We start from the raw sequence: 22,538 nt of genomic DNA on the forward strand, positions 1-22,538 counted from the left end.
TTGGCTTATTACTTCTTTTTGTGTGTAATAACAATATTTCCCAACCAACAGCAAAAACCTAATTTCTTTCTAAACATAATTATAAAAAATGAATTGTCTTCTAACTAAGACCTTTTCATAGCACAAATTCAACCCTAGACCTAATTTCTTTCTAAACATAATTATAAAAAATGAATTGTGTTTACTGAAAGTATATTTTTATCTTAGAATGTTACCTTTGCCGGTACAGTATTTACAATAAATAACTAATGACTCCTAGTTATCTACCAAGCTGAAAACCACAGGACACGACTATATCATCAAATAATTGTTTCCTTCGAAGGCCAAATAATTGCTAAGCAAATTTTAGCAAAAACGTACCAGAAAACACTCAAGAAAAAAAAAATAACATTATTCTCAAACATCGGTACAAACGCAACCTTTTGAGAACGTCAATAACACCTATACTTGAAAATCACAATACCTTGTACACAATTGCTTAAATCCAAGTTAAAACCCATCATAAACCATTTTTTTCATTTTTAACACCAAGAAGCCATTGTGCTAGATGAGACAGATATGGCTCTGCCTGGGAGTTACTACTCAAGATTGATCCAAGACTCTGAAGCTCGGTATTAAACTCTTTCTCAAATTTGCTGCAATTATTTTGATCAGAATGTTCACATGACATAAAATAATTAGTATAAAATAAATAATACGTTCAACAAATGTAATATTGTTTTTGGACTTACAGAACAGAATCAGTGACTGCCACATTTCTGGTGGTTGACTTCAGGACCTGACCTGATTTCCCTTTGGCTTTATTCAAGCCAATTGATTCATCAATAGGTTCTTCTGGGTTATGTAATTCAATAGAAGAAGAAATAAGCCATTGAGTTGCTGCTGCATATTGTAGGCACATGGATTTAAGCCTCTCCACCTTCTGCATTTGAGAAACATCAATCATGAAAAGTCACAAACCTTTCCAATTAACAAAAAACACATCAACCTTCACTTACTTTGACCATAAAATGAAGAGTCACCTCATCAAGTGAATAAAATAAGCAGAAACCATTTCTGATTTATCAAACTCCACATTCATAAAATAGTAAATTTATTATTAGTGTATTATACACACGTATCACAAGGTAAATAGCCAATGAAAAATTTGATGTTAATGGACATCCATCATTTGCCATCTACATTCCCAGACATGCTAGTAATAGTATATGAAGCGCTAAATATAGCTTGTATTATTGTATACAACGTGAAAAAGGATGGATTAGAAGTTTAGGTTTTTTGGTAAACAAAGTATCCTGGAATTTAAAAATTGTAGCGTAGTAAGATTACTAACATATTAATGCAAACCCCTTTCCTTTAGTTTTTACTACAAATTAAAATTATAATTGCTTTTCATAATCTTGATTCTTGTGTTTGATTCAAAAACCAAAGATATTAAGGTTTCATAGCCTGAACCAGACAATGAGCTGAAAATCTTGTTCAGTCACCTGGTTGAATCAGTTTAGTTATTCATTGAACCATATGGCATTATATTGATATTTTTTTCTCCAACCCAAACAAAAAATTTACTATAGCAATCATCCACGACATGTTTCTCCAATATATGTGCTAACCAAGTACAGTTTTATTGTATTACCTATTACAAACTAGAGAAACAAATGTTGCATGATAAAGGGAATTTTGGTAGATGCCCACCAAAATATGAGCTAACCAAACAAAAAATGTGGGTTTCATCTCTCATGTTTCAATTTTTTTATTTACAACTTAATTATGGCTTCTGACCACCAAAATATATTTGGGTTACGCTTTTGGTTATAAACTGAATTTTAGTTGATCAAGGCCCTCCTCCCATGTTGGCAATCAAAATATGTAAGTGGATATGCTTTTCCTATATACATGTAGTTTTCTATTAAGATGCTTTTAGTTAAGATATATTTTTCACTTCAAAATCTCCTTGGGGAAAAGTGATACGTTTTAACAGTAATTGGATAACCATTAGAGTGAAAAACAGAAAATAATATGAAAACGGTAAAACAAACAACAAACAGAAACTAACCTTCAGCAGCTCAGGTAAAAGAAGTAAACACTCTCTCAAACATTTATCAAGGAAAAAATCATGTTGTTGTATAACCTGTTTCAGACAGAAAATATCAGACTTTATCGAGCATCCACCACCCCACCCAGCTGAAAAAAAAAAGACAAAGAAATACACATTATTTTTATATGCATAGCATATAATTTCTAACTGTGTAATAATTAATAACTTTGCATCAGACAGGAACCTTGGAATAACTACATCACCAAAGTTAGCAACTGTAGTTGGAGAGCTCAAGGCCTTACAAACTCCACACCAGAATTCAATAATTCCATACTTTGCCAATTGGATCCTAACATTCCACCACACTTCACAGCCCTAGTAGACAGGGATGGCTATGCTGTATGCACTAGCTCATTGACTACTCCTAGATGAGCACTGCAATATCGGGACCACCACTCATGCCACTGATTTACAACATAAGTGATATGCTGGCCATTGTAATTGAAGACCCCTAGGTCTTATGAACTCCACCAAAATCCCATACTTCCAATGTGGGACTGAAAGCCCATAACCCAATTTGATCTTAACTATGTAAATGGGCAAAGATACATACTTCATTTTAACAAAATCTTAGACTTATATATAAAAAAAAAAAAAGCCAACAACTTGATAGTGCAAAAGGCTATTAATAAATTCAAGCACCAGTTTTGTACATAAATGATATTCATCAGCTTTGAAATGTAAGACCACAATAACTTACCTCATCTATGCTATTTGCCGACTGAAGTCTGTTATACATCAGATGCCAATTGGGTTCAATAACCTAAAAAACAAGGTATAAATAGTCACAAACCAAAAAACTGCCTAACTGCTTTAGACACCGAATTAACAATAAGAAGAGAAGACCACAACACACTTGTACCCAATTCTATAAATGTCAACAACCCAGCTAAAAGTTATTCTTTTGCAATTCAAAATCATGATTTGAATACAAATATAGATTCCATAACTTCAATTTAAAAGCATGCAGACTTATGTTAATTACATACAATGGAAAAAGGAAAGTTTCTGTCAAATTGAAAGATGCCCAAAAGAGTAGCATAAAAGTAGAAAGAAAAATTAAGCTTGCCTCAAATGTCAGATAGTGCAAAAGGCTATTAATAAATTTAAGCATGCTCCGGCAAAGGAGAGATGATCTGGATATAGCAGTTTCACGTGTATTGAGAGCACGAACTCCCTACAATATAGAACCAAAATGATACGAAAGGAGATGAATACAACCGACTAAGTCAAGTAAGGGCAGTCATAGCCATACTTGATGCACTTGCCAAGCTCCACATAACTGACGGTCAACATGTTTACAATGGAAAAGAAATCGAAAAAGTAATTGGTACTTTGTAAGGGCTTTACGTGATAACACTATAGACAGTGGCCAGTGAACCTGAAACCAGAACCAAAAATAGAAGAATGAATGATGCAAACACAAGGAAGACTCAGAAAAACTTATAGAGAAGAAAAGACCTTGTAACTAAGTGAAAATGTTTCGAGGCCAGTGATGCTAACAGGCTCCTCCAGAACATTGTTGCCAGAATTTCTCTGAGTAACTTCAAGATCATTAAATGTGCCCAACCTTCTAATCAGAGAAGATCTTTCCTGAAAGTGAAATGTTTGCAAAATGTGTGAACTGAATTTTACAGCTCTAAAAGAGTTTCTTACAAGCTGAATTAGTTACTTGCCACAACACAGGTTAAGCCTTCATGAAAAGGATCTGCTGCAGCTGCTGTAGTACGCAATGCAAGGTCTAGAAGAGACTAAAAAACAGAGAGGAAAAGCACATAATTAGAATCCAGGTCCCTTTCAAAATTAAAATAGGCAATTGTCAATTTAAATTTACTACGAGAATAAAAATTTTATGGTAAATTCAAGGATATTTCATTACTATACCTGCAGCTTCTCAACTGAGACTTCATCAGGCTTTTTAGCCAGTTCATCTCGTGCAATATCCATAAAATGTACTAAGAAATCACCCTGTGTAATCATGTATTATATTATAATACTATGAGAATAAGCCAAGAAAAAGGGTGTTTCTTAAGTGTACATATTATCATTGTGAATTGATTTCAGCAAGGAAGAAGAAAACCAGTCTCTGATCTGTACAATTACAGGTAAGCCCCTAAATTAGTCTTTGGAGTAAGTCACTTTAGCCCGACTTTTAAGATTCTTATTTAGTGAAAAATGAGATACAAAAGGACTAAGGAGAGTGCCCTTTTAAAAAATTAGGGAATAAATTTTAACAAGGGACAAAAGTGGCTAAAGTGATTGACAGATACAATCTTAGGGACTAATTTGCGGGTTTACTCACACAATTACATTGCCTATGTATGTCAAATCAGCTGAACATTTTCTTCCAATGAATAAATCATCTAACACCCAAAACTCAGAAAGTTCAAAACAAAGACTCCTATTTTGCAAAAGCTTTTTTTTCAGCATACAAGCACTTGCATAGAATACAAATACATAAGGGGGAGTTTAATTTCAGAAAATGTTTCCTGTTTTCATTTTAATTAAAAAAATGTTACATCATAACATATAACTGCCTAATTCCAATTTAATATAAAAAGATTGTGCAACAACTTCCCAATTCAAAACTTGGCCTATCATGTGCTCATGCAACAAATGGTCTTATGATCATTGGAAATCATAGTAACTTTTCTTGGAACGATTTCCAAAATAGACAAGCATTATAATGCTTCTGAATGCTTTTCCACTGTATTTTTCCTTCTTTTCAATTGACTTGTTAGTTACAAGAAACCACTTTTATAAATGGCAGTGCCTACAGTAGTTATTATTAACATAATTATAATGTCATCTTTAATTGTCCCATAAAGCCCTAAGAATATTTAACCTGATAACTTTAGGTACTGTCAAGTGTGTGTGTGTGTGTGCACGCTTGATTCTTGATTATCCCGGTTAGTTTGTTCCTAGTTTCCTACAGTCCTCCTTTTCCATCTTGTAACTTCTAGCCAACAAAAATTATCAAATAATAATGGCATCCCCTCAAAAGTTCAAATCCATCTAATTACTGAATTTCATGAGGGGATGTCATTATTAATCTCATGAAGCACGAGGAACAAACATTTGAGGGGATGCCATTATTATTGTTTGTTTAGGAAAATTAAGTACAAGGAACAAACATTACATCTGGCATTTAGAACTGTGGTTATCATTCTATTGTATTCAAAACTTATGCATTCAAAGTACAAATAGCCCAGTTATGCTTAGGGTGCATTTGGTTTGTTTTTTTTTTTTTTCCATTTTCAATTAATACTTCGTGTTTATAATTGCAATTTTGCAAAAATGGCACTTTATTTTATACTTTCAAGAATTTGTGAAGGAAAATAAGTTAAAACAAAGTATCATGTTTATAATTATTTGTGGAAATATATCAACTGAAAATAAAATTGAAAGAACACTTAATATCCCCTGTTGTTTTGCCAGGATAGCTAATTAGTGTCTTTGAAATTAACAAAGATGATCATGATCATACCTGATCAAGAAGAAGGTAGTGTTTTATAGAACGCAGCCTTCCTGTAAGATCATACTAAACAAAAACATAATTTACCATCAGAACTTGGATGTTCTAACAATAACTATAGCTATAGCAAAAGTATTAGAATATAAGCTGAGAAACTTATCACCTTATTTATATTAAACTCACCTTTTCCATAATGAGATTCAAGAGTTCACTGCTTGCAAAGTTATAAGCAGCCTTAATACATTCAAGATAATGATGATTTGAGCCAAAACTCATTAGTTTTGAATTTTCTGATGGAGGGGCCTAAAGTAAAAAATAATTAATTTAGTGAAGCAATCACTTTTAAAACAATAATATATTTAATAAGCAACATACTTGACGGCTGAGGAAAAAAGAAATTTATTTTGCATAGTACATGCAAAGTACAAACATAACAGTGACAAACCCGAACAGTATGCCCACATTCTCTCATGACATTTAGATATTTTCCTGTTGTCAAAATTGCTCCTGCAATATTTGCAAGGAAACTAGGAATTCCATCTTTGAGGCTGTAACGTTGTTGCCAATACTTAGCTTCATAATCTTGAGTGAGACTCTCCTATAGAGAAATTTAAATTGAGACAGTATGAAAAAACAAGTTTTGATATTTTGGGCTGTTCTAAGTGATAAAGATTTTGATCTACCTTTTGAAGAGATTTGTCCTCTGCGATGAAAAATTCACCATAAGGATCATCTATTACACCTTCGTAAACCCATCTTCAGTATTGTTCAATTCCCAAATGAACAAGAAAGTGAAATGGAAAACAGAGTAAAATAAAGCTTAATAACAAGAGCACACAAGACAATGGTAATTTTTTGCGAAGCCCGGATAAAAGGAGAGGGTTGTGTTAGGCTTTCGACAGCCAACGTAAAACTTTGTCGAATCTCTATGACATGGATCAATTACGTAATAATGTGAATGCTAGGTCGTTGCCCGGAAGCAACGCGCTGTATGGCTCGAGTACAGTGTCAAAAGAGCAAGGGCCGCTGATCGCTGCCCGGATGTAGTGAAAAGTAAGCAAGGGTTCCCACATTTTCGTGAACGGGTGTGGGTAAAGAAGCTAGTTCATGACAGGAGGATTCGCTTTGGTACATGGAATATAGGCACATTACTGGAAAATCTATGGAAATAGTGGATGTTATGGTGAGGAGGAAGATCAATTTTATGTGCCTACAAGAAACTAAGTGGACAGGTGAAAAAGCGAAAGAATTAGACAACTCGGGATTTAAGCTGTGGTATACGGGAAAAATCAGATCAAGAAATGGGGTAGGGATTATTGTGGACAAGGAGTGGAAGAAGGATGTCGTAGATGTAAGAAGAGTAGGAGATCGTATCATAGCCTTAAAATTGGTAGTGGGACAGGACACCTTTAATGTTATTAGTGGGTACGCACCTCAGGTTGGTTAGCAGAACACTTTAAGGTAAAATTTGGGAGGATCTAGAAGGGGTACTTCAGGATATACCCCAAGGAGAGAAAGTTTTCCTAGGAGGGGATCTCAATGGACATGTAGGTAGCGTGGATAGAGGTTTTGAGGGGGTGCATGGGGGTTTTGGCCTAGGGGAGATGAATGGGGAGGGTAAATCCATCTTGGAGTTTTCGGAGGCTTTGGATCTTTCTATAGCCAATACATGGTTTAAGAAAAGAGAGGAACATCTTATCACTTACAAAAGTGGAGGGACATGTTCTCAGATAGATTTCTTCCTTATCAGAAGTCTGATAGGAAGTATTGCTTGAACTGTAAAGTTATCCCGGAGAGAGCTTGACTACCCAACATAGAGTTTTGGTTATGGATGTAAGAATTAGAGATAGGGCAAAGAGAAGAAGTCCTATGGTAGCACCAAGGATCAAATGGTGGCACTTGAAGGGTGAGAAACAAGGAATCTTCCAACAAAAGATATGGGAGGGATGGTGTGGACAATCACAAGGAAGTGCAAATGATATGTGGAACAAGACGTCCCAAGAGATTATTAAAGTGGCTAAAGAGACGTTGGGTGAATCTAGAGGTTTTGGACCTAGGGGTAAAGAATCGTGGTGGTGGAATGAAAGTGTTCAGAGCAAAGTTAGAGTAAAAAAGGAGTGTTTCAAGGAGTGGTCTAGTGTAGAAATTCTGAAACTTGGGATAAGTATAAGATAGCTAGAAATGAAACCAAAAAGGCGGTGAGTGAGGCAAGAGCCAAGCTTTTGACGGACTATACCAAGCTCTAGGAACCAGGGACGGAGAAAGATCTATATATAGGCTTGCTAAGGGTAGAGAGAGGAAGACTAGAGATTTGGATCACGTAAAGTGTGTTAAGGATGAAGAAGGCAAAGTCTTAGTGCATGAAAAAGATATCAAGGAAAGGTGGAAGGTGTATTTCCACAACTTATTTAATGATGGATATGGATATGACTCTAGCAGTCTAGACACAAGAGAAGAGGACCGGAACTATAAGTATTATCGTCGGATTCAGAAACAGGAAGTAAAGGAAGCGTTGAAAAGAATGAGTAACGGTAAGGCGGTGGGGCCAGACAACATACCTATTGAAGTGTGGAAAACTCTTGGAGATAGAGGTCTTGAGTGGCTCACCAAACTCTTTAATGAAATTATGAGGTCAAAACGCATGCCGGAGGAATGGAGGAGAAGCACGTTAGTGCCAATCTATAAGAACAAGGGGGATATACAAAATTGTGCAAATTATAGGGGAATCAAGCTCATGAGTCATACCATGAAATTATGGGAAAGAGTGATCGAACGGAGATTAAGAAAGGAGACTCAAGTTACTGAGAATCAATTTGGTTTCATGCCGGGAAGGTCGACCATGGAAGCGATTTATTTATTACGGCGGGTGATGGAGCAATATCGCATGGACCAACAAGACTTGCACTTGATTTTTATTGACTTGGAGAAAGCGTATGATAGAGTGCCTAGAGAGATTTTGTGGAAAGCTCTAGAGAAGAAAGGGGTTAGGGTTGCATATATTCGAGCTATCCAAGATATGTATGATAGGGTATCGACTAGTGTTAGGACACAGGGTGGAGAGTCAGACGATTTTCCCATCACAATTGGTTTGCATCAAGGGTCAACCCTTAGCCCCTACCTTTTTACCTTAATTCTGGATGTCCTCACGGAACAAATCCAAGAGATAGCGCCGAGATGCATGCTTTTTGCAGATGACATAGTCCTCCTTGGAGAGTCGAGGGAGGAGTTGAATGAGAGGTTGGAAACTTGGAGACGAGCTCTAGAAACACATGGCTTTCGCCTAAGCAGAAGCAAATCGGAGTATATGGAATGTAAGTTCAACAAAAGTAGGAGGGTATCTAACTCAGAGGTGAAAATAGGAGACCATATTATCCCTCAAGTCACACGGTTTAAATATCTTGGGTCTGTAATACAGGATGATGGAGAAATTGAAGGGGATGTGAATCATCGCATTCAAGCAGGATGGATGAAATGGAGAAAAGCATCGGGGGTGTTATGTGATGCAAAGGTACCGATCAAGCTAAAGGGAAAGTTTTATCGGACTGCGGTAAGACCGGCGATTTTGTACGGAACAGAATGTTGGGCGGTCAAGAGCCAACATGAGACTAAAGTAGGTGTAGCGGAGATGAGGATGTTGCGGTGGATGTGTGGTAAGACTCGACAGGATAAAATTAGAAACGGAGCTATTAGAGAGAGGGTTGGAGTAGCGCCTATTGTAGAGAAGATGGTGGAAAATAGACTTAGGTGGTTTGGGCATGTAGAGAGAAGACCGGTAGACTCTGTAGTGAGGAGAGTAGACCAGATGGAGAGAAGGCAAACAATTCGAGGCAGAGGAAGACCCAAAAAGACTATAAGAGAGGTTATCAAGAAGGATCTCGAACTTAATGATTTGGATAGAAGTATGGTACTTGATAGAACATTATGGCGGAAGTTGATCCATGTAACCGACCCCACCTAGTGGGATAAGGCGTTGTTGTTGTTGTTGTTTTTTTGCACCAAGGGCCTTCTTTAAACATCTCCCTCCCTCCCTCCCACCTCAATCCATCTATATAATTTTACTTGTATCATTTGTGAAAAATGATACAAGTAAAATTATAAATACAATCAGAATTGATAAATTTGTAATTAAAGAAAACAACCTATTTATTTGCTAGTCAAGAATGAAGAGCAAGGAGCGACCTTTCTAATATGCTCATGTAAGCACTACTTGCACATTGTGTCATTTTCTCCAGCATCATCCTGACAGCATTGTCTCCAGCCATAGCCTTTGCCTAGATACAACAGAACCCCCAGTGGAGAGAGTAAAGTGCTTAAAAAAACTGACTTGTTAAACTAAATGAAAAGTTGAAATATACACAGAACGGTAGCAATTGCAAGGGAATTTCATTACCTGGCTCTACAGTAAGTTAAGAACAGCAGAACCAGAAATATTGTTGACTGAAGCCTTCTATATGACAGTGGATAATGCCTGCATTGACCTCATCACGGGCTGAAAAATATCATTGAAAGCACCATTAGAAAGAAATTGGCAAATATTTACATTTAACTCCAGTCAAGACAAATCGGTACCTGACAGTAGAACCACAATCCTTGAAGGGAAAGCCTTCCAAGCCGAAATTGGTGTTCGAGTTGTGCCACCAAAGCCTGGTAATCCTGGTAAAGATAACCCCATGATGATAAAAGTAGGTTCTTATTCAAATAGTGTATTTTGATCAAAGCAATATGATATGTGCAGAAATGCAAAAGAGGCAAAGATCAATATTGTTACTTTATGGGTCCGTTTGATGTGAACTAGGGTACAACACAAGGAGAACAGCACAGGATAACTTCTCAAGTTACAGGAAAACTTTTTATTTTGTACATTGTTTGATAAACTATGCACAGAACAAATATAATAAAATGAAATTTACCCAAATATCTTTTTTAATTTGTATGTCAGATGATCATTCACAATTCACAAAGCTCTGGCACAAAATTCCAACATAAAAGGCATAAGAATACAGAACAGCATCGTATTCAACAGAATCAACCTAAAAATCATCACTTACAGACTTACCTTAAGCAAGACTAGTTAGCCCATCAGACACAATAACAGTTTTACAGTAGAATTTATGGCCCAGTCTGACTGCTTCAAAAGAAAGTAATTTATGGTAGCCAATAAACAGTAACTTCCATCTGGTCACTGGTCTACTCAACCCCAACCCCACCCCATTTTTTTGTTTTGACCATTGCCCTTTTGCTTGTTAATCAATTTCATCTTACTATTTTTTGTTTTGTAATGAGGAACAGGCAAGCATTCCCAATAATTTGCTTTGGTCAAGCATAACTGACATTCATTTTGGTCATTATGAGATCCTCTATTGGGAGGGCAGGCCCTGGTGCAACGATAAGTCATATAATTTGGTTTAGGGCCTAAATCAACCCCACAAAACCGGCTTGTAAGGTGAGGACTATCCAAGCCTTATAAGGACTAAATTGGTTATATCTATAGTAATGCAGGATCTCAACACACCCTCATGCCTAGAACTAAACATCTGGAGCCAGGACAAATGCAGGTGGCCCAATAACAACACCCCTTCATGCCTAGGTTTTCACATTTAGGGCATAGACAAATACAGGTTGCTCAAACACAAATCCAGGATAGGCGCTAATAAACATAGATTTTGGGCTTAGGGCTTAACTCAACCCCAAAAATCCATCTTGTAAGGTAAGGACTACACTGGTCATATATCTAGTTGATGTGGGATCTCAACATTAAGGTTGTTGCCTTGTGAGAGTTGAAGGTCATGGATTCAAATTTAGGAAGCAACCTTGCCCCATGCTGGAATAAGGCGGAGTACATCTACCCTTTCAAGACCCCACTAGGTGGGAGCCTCATGCATTGAGACACCTTTTTTTTTTGTAATCATTTATTGAATTTCAAACATAAATGATTAAACGTGTCCTATTGACACCTCAATCTAAATGTCAAATGAAAATGCTCAACCATACAGAAATAGACACCTCAATACAAGAAATATTCAAAACATAGCCCAATTGGCTGTTTCCAGCTACAAAAGTGAATGCATATATATAAAGCAGTGTTGTCAATAGCAGTTCGCGGAAAATTGCAAAAAGCTAAAAATCCGCTATAGAATCTAGCAGATAGCATTGCGGCCAAATAGCAGAAGCGACATAGCGGTTGAAATAGAATATATATAACGATTAAATATGTATAAAAAAGCATGCTATATGCAAATAAAAATAAGCATGACAAACATTAACATAATATTATCTCAAAAGTTAAATTGTTCAAGACAAAATATGTTCATTCTCTTCTGCCCCTTCCCTAATATAATCAAAAAAAGCTAAAAACAGCTACAAGCTAATTAGCTAAACAAGTCCCAGTGAGGCACATGATCAAAATAAGCTAAAAGCTAATTAGCTAAACAAGTCCCAATAAGGCATATAATCAAAAACAGCTAAAAGCATCAAGAAAACATATATTCATTCCACTCTGTCCCTTTCCCAATATAATCATAATCCTTATTGTCTAATAATTTCACCTTTTGTAACTGTTGAATATCTTTTGGGGTTTCTAAATCAGATTTGTATGCATCATTACTAAATATTTTTTCCTTGTTTTAGAAGTCAGCAGACATAGACTAGACTAGGCTGTCACATAGACTAGGCTAGGCTGTCTTTTCCCCCTTTCTCTCTCTTATGCTTTGTACTCTATAAATTGTAAGCTGAAACATGAATATCAAGAGTCATGTGAGTGAAATTTCCTCACACTTAAATTCAAGTTGGCATCAGAGCGGGTTCCGGCCATTACCGTCGCCGCCGCCGCCGCCACCGTCCGCTACCTCCGGCCACCGTCCGCCGCCGCACTCCAGCCGCCGAAATCTCGCCAGAATTTTTTTTTGGGTCAAAATGACTACTTCTGGTCCTGTTTTTTCATTTTCTGGAACCCCAACCATTGCAACTGCCAAGCTCAACTGGAAAAATTATTTATCGTGGTCTGCTTCAGTTGAGTTGTGGTTTCTTGGTCAAGGGTACCATGACCACCTAGAGAAAAACGTCAATGTTGTTCCAAACGACAAGAAACCTGAATGGGAGAAGGTAGATTATCAACTATGTGTTGTTCTGTGGCAATCGGTCGAGTCAGATGTTTTGGAAATTCTCAGATCTTTTAAAACATGTCATCTTTTTTGGAAGAAGGCCCAAGAGATCTTCGCCAACGATATTCAAAGCCTATTTGATGCGACTGTGAAAGTTACAGCTCTCAAGCAATCTAACCATGTCATGATTGCACATATGGGTAAAGCTCGGGCAGCAGTAGAAGAGCTGAGAAGGTTTCTTGTGGCTGATTCGTTGGAAGAGGTGAATAGGAAACTGGACAAGTTCTACATGGTCCTTATCTTGAGGAGTCTACACTAAGATTTTGATCATGTACGTGATCAGGTCCTAGCTGGAGATCAAGTCCCATCGATGGATTCTCTCATTACTAGGCTTCTCCGTGTACCTCATGCGTTGAAGGATGAAAATCTCACTGATGCTGTGGAAACATCAGCCATGGTGGTACCTCGTGGGAGAGGGGGAGGCCGTAACAGTAGAGGAGGCCGCAATGGAAGAAGTGGACGTCCGCAATGCACATATTGTAAGAGGATGGGCCACACTCAAGAAAATTGTTACTCTTTGCATGGCTTCCCTGACAAAGTGGCACAGGTATCCAAGTCAAAAAAATCTGAGTCTAAGTTTTCTGATGAGGAATACCAAGAGTATTTGAAGCTCAAGTCCGAGAAATCCAGCAATCAAGCATCATCTTCATCAGTACCATGTTTCTCAACAGCATGTGTTTCTCAATCAATCGGAAGTCCTAGCCCTTGGATACTTGACTCAAGTGCCTCTGATCATATCTCTGGTAACAAGTCCTCCTTTTCATCTATTTTCTTTCCAAAGATTCCTCACCTTGTTACTGTAGTCAATGGGTCCAAAGTTGCGTCTCAAGGAAGTGGTCAAGTATCATTATCTCCTTCATTGAAATTAAATTCTGTATTATTTGTTCCTCAGTGTCCATATAATCTAATCTCATTAAGTCAGTTGACTTGCTCATTAAATTGTTCAGTAACCTTTACCGCTAATTCCTTTGTTATTCAGGAACATGGGACGGGTCGACTGATTGGAGAAGGACGTGAATCACGAGGACTGTATTATTTAGAATCCAGCTCTCCGATATCCTGTTTTGCATCCTCAAAACCCAAACTTTTGCATGATCGTCTGGGTCACCCAAGTTTATCCAAGCTGAAAATAATGGTTCCTAGTCTTAAAAACCTTCAAGTCTTAGACTGTGAGTCTTGTCAACTAGGAAAACATGTTAGGTCATCATTTCCTCAAACTGTACAAAGATGTGATTTGGCTTTTTCTACCATTCATTCTGATATTTGGGGACCAAGTCGTGTTACATCTTTTGATTTTCGATATTTTGTAACCTTCATTGATGAATTCTCCAGATGTACTTGGGTTTATTTTATGAAAGATAGATCTGAACTTTTGCCCATATTTAAGTCATTTTGCAATGAGATTGAAAATCAATTTGGAAAAACAATCAAGATTTTCAGAAGTGATAATGCAAAAGAATATTTCTCTCATGATCTTTCCTCTTTTTTATCCTCAAAAGGTATCCTACGCCAGTCCACATGTCCTCATACACCTCAACAAAATGGCATAGCTGAAAGAAAAAATCGTCACCTTCTTGAAACTGCTCGTTCCCTAATGTTAAATTCTAATGTTCCTACACATCACTGGGGAGACGCAGTACTTACTGCGTGCTTCTTAATTAATAGGATGCCTTCTTCTTCTCTTGAAAACCAAATTCCTCACTCAATTATCTTTCCTCATGACCCATTGTTTCATGTCTCTCCTACAGTGTTTGGTTGTACTTGTTTTGTCGATGATCTTTCCCCTGGTTTAGACAAACTTTCAGCTAAGTCAGTAAAATGTATCTTTTTGGGTTATTCTCGTCTTCAAAAGGGTTACAAATGCTACTCTCCAATCACAAGACGATATTATATGTCTACAGATGTAACCTTCTTTGAAGACACACCTTTCTTCTCATCCTCTGTAGATCATTCTTCTTCTCTCCAGGAAGTACTGCCAATTCCTTGTCCTCTAGGTAACTCCGACCAAAATGTCAATGAAGTTCCATCTTCTCTACCAAATTAAATTGAAGTTGTCTCTCCACCTCTGCTTACATATCATCACAGAACACGGCCAGCTGATTCTACAGTACCTGAAGCCTCCCCTCGTGATTCTCATCCTTCTCCAACTAGTCCTCCAACCATGGATCCTACTTCCTCACCTGTCTCTCATCACTCTGAGTCAGCCTGGCCCATTGCCATCCGAAAAGGTACTCGATCCACTCGCAACCCTCATTCTATTTATAATTTTTTGAGTTACCATCGCTTGTCTCCTTCATATTCTTCCTTTGTTTTCTCTTTATCCTCACACCATGTTCCTTCTAATGTTCATGAGGCACTTAGTCATCCTGGATGGCGACAGGCTATGATTGATGAAATGCAGGCCCTTGAAAATAATGGGTACTTGGGAACTTGTTCCTCTTCCACCTGGCAAGAAGACTGTGGGTTGTAGATGGGTCTATGCAGTTAAAGTTAGGCCTAATGGTGAGGTTGATCGGCTTAAGGCTCGATTGGTAGCTAAAGGCTATACTCAGATTTATGACCTTGATTATTGTGACACCTTTTCTCCTGTGGCTAAAATCACCACTGTTCGTTTGTTTCTTGCTATGGCAGCCATGCATCATTGGCCTCTTCATCAGCTTGACATTAAGAATGCTTTCCTCCATGGTGATCTTGAGGAAGAGATTTATATGGAGCAACCTCTTGGGTTTGTTGCTCAGGGGGAGTATGGTCTTGTTTGTAAGCTGCGTCGATCTCTCTATGGGTTGAAGCAATCCCCTTGGGCTTGGTTTGGTAAATTCAGTCATATTGTTCAACTTTTTGGGTTGAAACGAAGTGAGGCTGATCATTCTGCTTTTTATTGTCATTCATCCCCTGGGAAATGTGTTTATTTGATAGTATATGTTGATGATATAGTGATTACAGGGAATGATGCTACTAAGATTGTTCAGCTAAAGGAGCACTTATTCAGTCATTTCCAGACCAAAGACCTGGGATATTTGAAGTACTTCCTTGGTATTGAGGTGGCTCAGTCAGGAGATGGTGTTGTGATCTCTCAGAGGAAGTATGCCCTTGACATTTTGGAGGAAACAGGCATGCAAAATTGTAGACCTGTTGATAGCCCTATGGATCCAAATCTGAAGCTCCTGACAGATCAGAGTGAAATGTGTCCTGATCCCGAGAGATATAGAAGACTTGTGGGAAAACTCATTTATCTCACCATTACAAGACCTGATATTTCCTTTGCTGTTGGAGTGGTGAGCCAATTTATGCAAAATCCTCGTGTTGATCATTGGAATGCTGTTATGCGTATTCTTAGATACATTAAGAGAGCTCTAGGACAAGGATTACTTTATGAAGACAAAGGTAATACACAAGTATCTGGGTATTGTGATGCAGATTGGGCTGGTTGTCCTATGGATAGGAGATCCACATCCGGATATTGTGTTTCCATTGGAGGGAATGCTATCTCTTGGAAGAGCAAAAAGCAAACTGTTGTTGTCCGGTCCAGTGCAGAGGCTGAATATAGATCTATGACCATGGCTACATGTGAACTTATGTGGATCAAACAACTACTTCAAGAATTGAGATTCTGTGAAGTTGGGCAGATGAAGTTATATTGTGATAACCAAGCCGCTCTCCATATTGCTTCAAATCCAGTCTTTCATGAGAGAACCAAACACATAGAAATTGACTGTCATTTCATTCGGGAGAAGCTATTGTCCAAAGAAATTATCACTGAGTTCATTAGCTCTAATGATCAGCCAGCAGATATTTTGACTAAGTCATTGCGAGGACCTAGGATTCAGTCTATTTGTTCCAAGCTTGGTGCATATGATCTATATGCTCCCAGCTTGAGGGGGAGTGTTGAATATCTTTTGGGGTTTCTAAATCAGATTTGTATGCATCATTACTAAATATTTTTTCCTTGTTTTAGAAGTCAGCAGACATAGACTAGACTAGGCTGTCACATAGACTAGGCTAGGCTGTCTTTTCCCCCTTTCTCTCTCTTATGCTTTGTACTCTATAAATTGTAAGCTGAAACATGAATATCAAGAGTCATGTGAGTGAAATTTCCTCACACTTAAATTCAAGTGTAACCTTGCCACAGAAATTGCACACACAACTATTTCCTTGTCCTTGAGTGCAATATTTCTATCTAGGATCGGTGCTAGGAGGATTTGATGATTCCTCATTTGCCATACTGAGATTTTTTTTAAAAATCAGAATAATAAGAAGGTCTGGTATAAGACATATGACATGGACGAAGAAGAAGGGGGAGTATTAAACAAAAGAAAGAAAAAAAAGTTGTTACCTGTAAAAAAACAAAGGTACTGGATGAAGAAGGCTGGAAAGTTTTGGTAGGGAAGAGTTTACGTGGCAACTATGAATCAGAGGAGGGAAGGGTTGAAGGGCTTACATTGTGACTAAGAATTGGAGGAGGAAAGGGTTTACACGGTGACTATAGAATGATCCTGAAAACTGCAAAGTTGCGTGAAGTAGGAGTGGAAATACTAAGAGGTTCTAGAATGGTCTGGAAAACTGAAAAGTTGCATGAAGTAGAAGTCAAATGCTACTGTTGGGCCTATTAGAAGAACACCCAAGTCCATAAGTGAAAAGTAAAAAGAATAGAGTAAAAGCATAAAATTTGACTCTGATGTTTTAAAAACCAATAGAGTAAAATTTTAAAAACCCACATGACTACTGCATGTGAGTTTTAACAAAGCCAAAAACCTTGTCCACGAGCCCAAAATAACTCTGAAGTGCTGTGCAGACACAACTCGAATCCGCAGTCTGCACCTGACCCAGTTTCCTTTCTTTCAAAATGAACCAATGAACCCTAAATGCTGTTGATGCAATTTCTCTCCAGATTCAACCTTGTCGGAAAGCGACAACGCAACAGCCGTGGTGCAATGAGATTCTGCAACATGTAAGGCACCTACCATTGTGATTTTCGTGGAGTCCACAACGCGACGCTGTCGCGATTGCGTTTTACCTAAAACCCGCTACATTATAGTGTGATAGCACCACGATAGCTGCTATCTGACAACACTGATGTAAAGAAACAAACAACCATTTCATGCAGAATGTAAGACCAACTGACTCACTATTCAGGAAAACCTACGAGAAGAAGTGCCCTTAGTGCAGCAGAAAAGGCATGATTAACCAGGCCACTCTGGAACTCAGACCTTGACTCCACAAACTGGTTGATCAACAGAAAGCTCTTGCAAAGAGGGAATATCCGTTTTGCCAACTCCTGCAACACAAAAACTGTATCATTCTTTGCCATTAGATTATCCATAATCTGAACTCATACTATTTTCAAATAGTTCCATTACGCATTCCCCTTATGCTGTTCCAAAATCATGTTTTGGGGGCACTTTTACAGTTCCAGGACAAAATTTCAAACAATGGCAGAGACTTGAAAACATAGTTGGGAAAAAAAAAACTGTATTTGAACTTCTGCTTAAATCATGGTATAATTTCAGTAAAAAAAAACATTGCATTATTTGAATTAGAAGATGCATGCTTCACATTTCATAACAAAGTCTACGAAATTTAAATAATATTTACAAACACTGAAGGAAAATTCTAGACAAGTAATATAAAACTTTCACCTTGATGTGAAGCAATAGGTTAGGATACTGTACAGATTGAACACCCTATAAATTTGTAAAAAAAGCATTTTTGTTTCCAATTTGGCTTGGTTTGCAGTTTGCAACCTGTATATCCTATCATAAACTATGGTAATAAAGCAAACTGTGGAGGTTTAGTACCTCTAATTTTATAATTGCTAAATTGCAGCTTAAAATATGGTCACAAACATTATGATAAATCTCACCTGTAGGGCCAAATCCATTGACGGATCAACCAGGAAAGTAATATCATCACTCTTTCCACAAATTGTTTTGATTAAGATGTAACGTCCTTCAATGCCAACCATGGCGGAGAGCACATCATCAATAACAATAAGCTCCTACATTTCAGGAGAAAACAAACAAATAGCTGAAACTACTAAAGCATGAAACTCTAAGCTGACAATGAATGCAGATATCAACAGTACTTCAAAACACAAACTTCAACAAAGCAGAATACACATACACATATAATCATACACAAAAGGGGACACGTAAAAATACAATCCTAGAACTTTACCAAGTAAAATCTGGCATCACTTAATTTGTATACACAAATAGCTTCTCAGTCAAAAGTTCACTCATCAATTTCATCATAAGCTTTTAAGAGCACAAAATAAACTAATCTAGACAAACACGTTATATAAGCCACAAATGCAGAATAAAACCTTTGGTAATTCATTTCCAATACCTTCACTAGCCATCTCACTTACCACAAAAATAAAAAAGAACAATTAATTAAATTCCATAATTCGGCTTTCCAAAACTAACATTCTCTGGATTCCTAGCACCACGACACACATTCCTCATCAAAAAAATGATATACACATATTTCCAGTAGAAGTTCTTTTAATTTTTTTTTTAATTTTCCCCTTACATAGGTCAAAATTGTATGCAGCAAAAGCCAATTACCATAATTAACAACCAGAAACACGCAACCAATTCACGCAATAAACACATTCTGAGAGAACAAAACCAGTCAGCTAGAGCCAAAACCTAAACAGAAATTCACAACGAATCACCAAAACTGAGAGAAACACACATACACAGAAAAAGAGTAAAGTAGTGGATCGAACAATGCTTCTTTTGAAAAGTGAATTTGAGGCAATTTAGTTACGAAAATCAAAACATGAGTAATTAAATAGCAGAAAAAGGAGAAGAGAAGAGAGATACCTGAACCGATGGAGAGTAACAGCCTATTGCCTTTTCAAAGTTGGCAATGGCAGTTTGGTTCATTTTGGAAGAGAAAGTGCAGGTCGAAGAGAGCAAAGAGAAGAAACCAATGTTGTGAAAATCGGCCTGGTCACTGAGCGGGTCGAGACAGTGGATCAGTGGTCCAACCAGTGGATCACTAATTGGCCCAATATATACTAAAAAATTTATAAAAAAAAAAAATATATATACATATATATATATATATATATATATATATACAGCTTCAAACAGATGACATCTTCAAGTATAGCTGCAAACTTTAACAGTCAAAGAAACAATTATCAAAAACCAAGCACCAAAGTATTTGGCTACTAGTAGCTTAATAGAAATGCATAAAGAAGCAACTAAAACATTCAAAAACATATACTGTATTTTAATTTAATTTATTAGTGTTAAATTTAGAGACTACATTGTTGAAGGGTTTCTGATACACATTAGATTGATGAAGTGCAGAGTTAAGTTCTCGGCAACTCAAATACACCCAGACACATACACAAATATATAACAGCTGACTTACAAAGGTAGAAGAAAGGTTACAGCCTAGGCACCTACAGCCTACATAGAGTAGGTAAATACAACCAGAAAAAACAGCTTAATAAAAGCTAAGCGATATATAATAAAACAAATAGGTTTAAATACATTTTTGGTTCCTGCAATTTAATACTTTTTAATTTTTGTCCCTAGAAATTTTTTATTTCATTTTAGTCTTTGCAAAATGTGTTTGTTTTGTTTTTTTCCTTAAAGTATTTTAGATAATACTTTGAACAGTAAAAAAGTGTTTTAAACAATAAAAAAAGGGATATATAAAGCACTTAAAGGACGAAAACACAACAAACATATTTTGTAAGGACTAAAATAAAGAAAAAAAAATTGCAGAAACAGAAATGAAAAAATCTAAATTGCAGGGACCAAAAATGTAGTTAAACCAAACAACTATTCTAACAATTAGAATTCCTAAAACTATTGATTTAGTCCTATGTGCAACAGCAACAACAATTCAGTAGTGTTATTAATTAAAGTGCTTGGTCAACAGAGAAACTAAAATTCTGAATGCTACTTCAAAGATAAACAAATGAATGTCTCTCTCACACGCAATAGAAAATGGACGAACGGCATGGGTTGCAGCAACCAGAAAAGTAAAAAGACAAGAAATTGAAACAAAAAAAAAAAAAAAACATGAGTATTTAATCACCTGAAAATGTAGCAAAAAAAAGCGCCTGAGAATCAAAGATGAAGAGACCAGGGCGCGAGTGCGACGTAGTTGCTTCGAGTGGACGGAATTGCTCTGTGGCTCAGTGCAATGGACGAACCGAGAGAACTCGAAAGTTAGGGTTTGTGTTTGCTTCGAATTCGAAGATGAGACAGAGAGAGAGTTCGGATCCTCTCCATTTCTGAACAAAATGGACATCTCCATTTGTTTTATTAACACATGACACGTGCTTTATAAAAGAATGAAGGGCTGAGATTTAACTCCGTTGACAACTCAAGACTCATGTCACGTCACTGACTGTACTTTCTTTTTCTTCCGCAAGCAACAAGGAATACTCTCTATGACCGCACTTTTTATTTTAAAAAGAAAAGATTTAAATATAATTTTCATAATGTAATATATCTTTTTTTTGTTTATTTTAAAAAAATGTATAAAAAATTATAATTTGAATTAACATATCAGGATATGCTTGCAATATTTATAAAAGAAAAAGTATTTTTAAAGAAAGTGTTTAGTTACAGTAAATATCTCAAAAGTTAAATATTAATTGTCGTAATTAGAATCACAACGAGGATAACGTCGAATAAATTTAAAATGGAGTCATCATCAATAATTTGGTGTTAGGAAAAAAATATTAAAAAATCCTTTTAAAAATCATATTTGAAACCAAAAATAGGTTCATAAGTTGATTAATTATGTGTAGGTAAGGTATTAATGATGTCTGTTAAAAAATAATACCTAAAATTAATTATACAAAATTATATAACTTTTAAAAATATTTATTTTACCTCAAAATGAAAATATTTTTATTACTATGTTTTTATTTTTTATTTACGAGAAAATATCTTTGCATAAGCGAGCAATTAGCTAATCATTAAACCTTCACTATTAAATAACGGTAAAGATATAATTTTTATTCATTAACATATTGATTGTGCATACTCAAAATAATAAAAAAAAAAAATCTATACAATGAATTTTAGATAGCAAATGAGTATTCCATAAACTTTATGATTTATGTAACATTAAAGTAGAATTATTACTCAATTAATTTCATAAATCAAGCTAAAAGCTTATTTTTCAATAAAAAGTGAAACATCATTTTTATTCTGAAAACACTTGCACATTTAAGCTTTACATTGCACATAAAATTGCAACAGTAAAAATAACGGCATTACATATAACCTGAGAACATATGCCACAAAGTAAAAAATAATGTTCACCAAAAAAAAAAGTAAGAAATAAAAAAAATTGGTAATTACGTGAGCCATCACAAAGCAAAAGGTCATGTGCGTAATATTAAAATATTAATGAAAGAAGAAATACAGCTAGGATCATGAAAAAGGGGGAAAAAGCAATAAAGGAGAAAAGAAAACTAACTAGAAAAATGAATAAACATGTAGGTGAATCCAAACGTGAATAGTAAAGCAACTAAAAAATTAAGAAAACTTGAAAATAATGAAAAGGAAATCGAGGAAAAATAGAAGGAAAAAAAAAGGTAAGCCAAAAGCATCAACAAATAAAGACAACAATATGCAATGCTACACTTTCATATATACAGAATGGATGAACTGTTAGATGTATATTGGAAAACTTGTAGTATTCATTCTACGATCAACTACAAAGCTTTAAACAACTTAATGAGTAGGATGGTCTGGAACATGCTTTCCCTCGATGGGTCTTTTGCTGGAGTTCTTGGTAAGGTATATATGTGAATAGAGATGCC

General features: G+C 36.3%; 1 pseudogene across 1 annotated transcript; it reads right to left on the reverse strand.

Moving 5' to 3' along the window:
• Positions 1–296: 296 nt before the first annotated feature.
• LOC100799753 (gamma-tubulin complex component 2-like) lies at positions 297–21,014 on the reverse strand (annotated as a pseudogene). Its single transcript, XR_005890449.1, has 20 exons — positions 20,795–21,014; positions 19,561–19,852; positions 18,594–18,728; positions 17,877–18,008; positions 10,143–10,226; positions 9,964–10,062; positions 9,753–9,844; positions 6,257–6,329; positions 6,019–6,171; positions 5,757–5,876; positions 5,586–5,639; positions 3,983–4,066; positions 3,775–3,849; positions 3,560–3,691; positions 3,354–3,479; positions 3,168–3,275; positions 2,799–2,861; positions 2,057–2,131; positions 732–922; positions 297–635 (listed from the first exon to the last, which is right to left on the reverse strand). The product of XR_005890449.1 is annotated as a gamma-tubulin complex component 2-like (transcript).
• Positions 21,015–22,538: the final 1,524 nt, after the last annotated feature.

Source organism: Glycine max, chromosome 20, assembly GCF_000004515.6.
Source record: "Glycine max cultivar Williams 82 chromosome 20, Glycine_max_v4.0, whole genome shotgun sequence".
In the NCBI taxonomy this organism is placed as follows: Eukaryota; Viridiplantae; Streptophyta; class Magnoliopsida; order Fabales; family Fabaceae; genus Glycine; species Glycine max.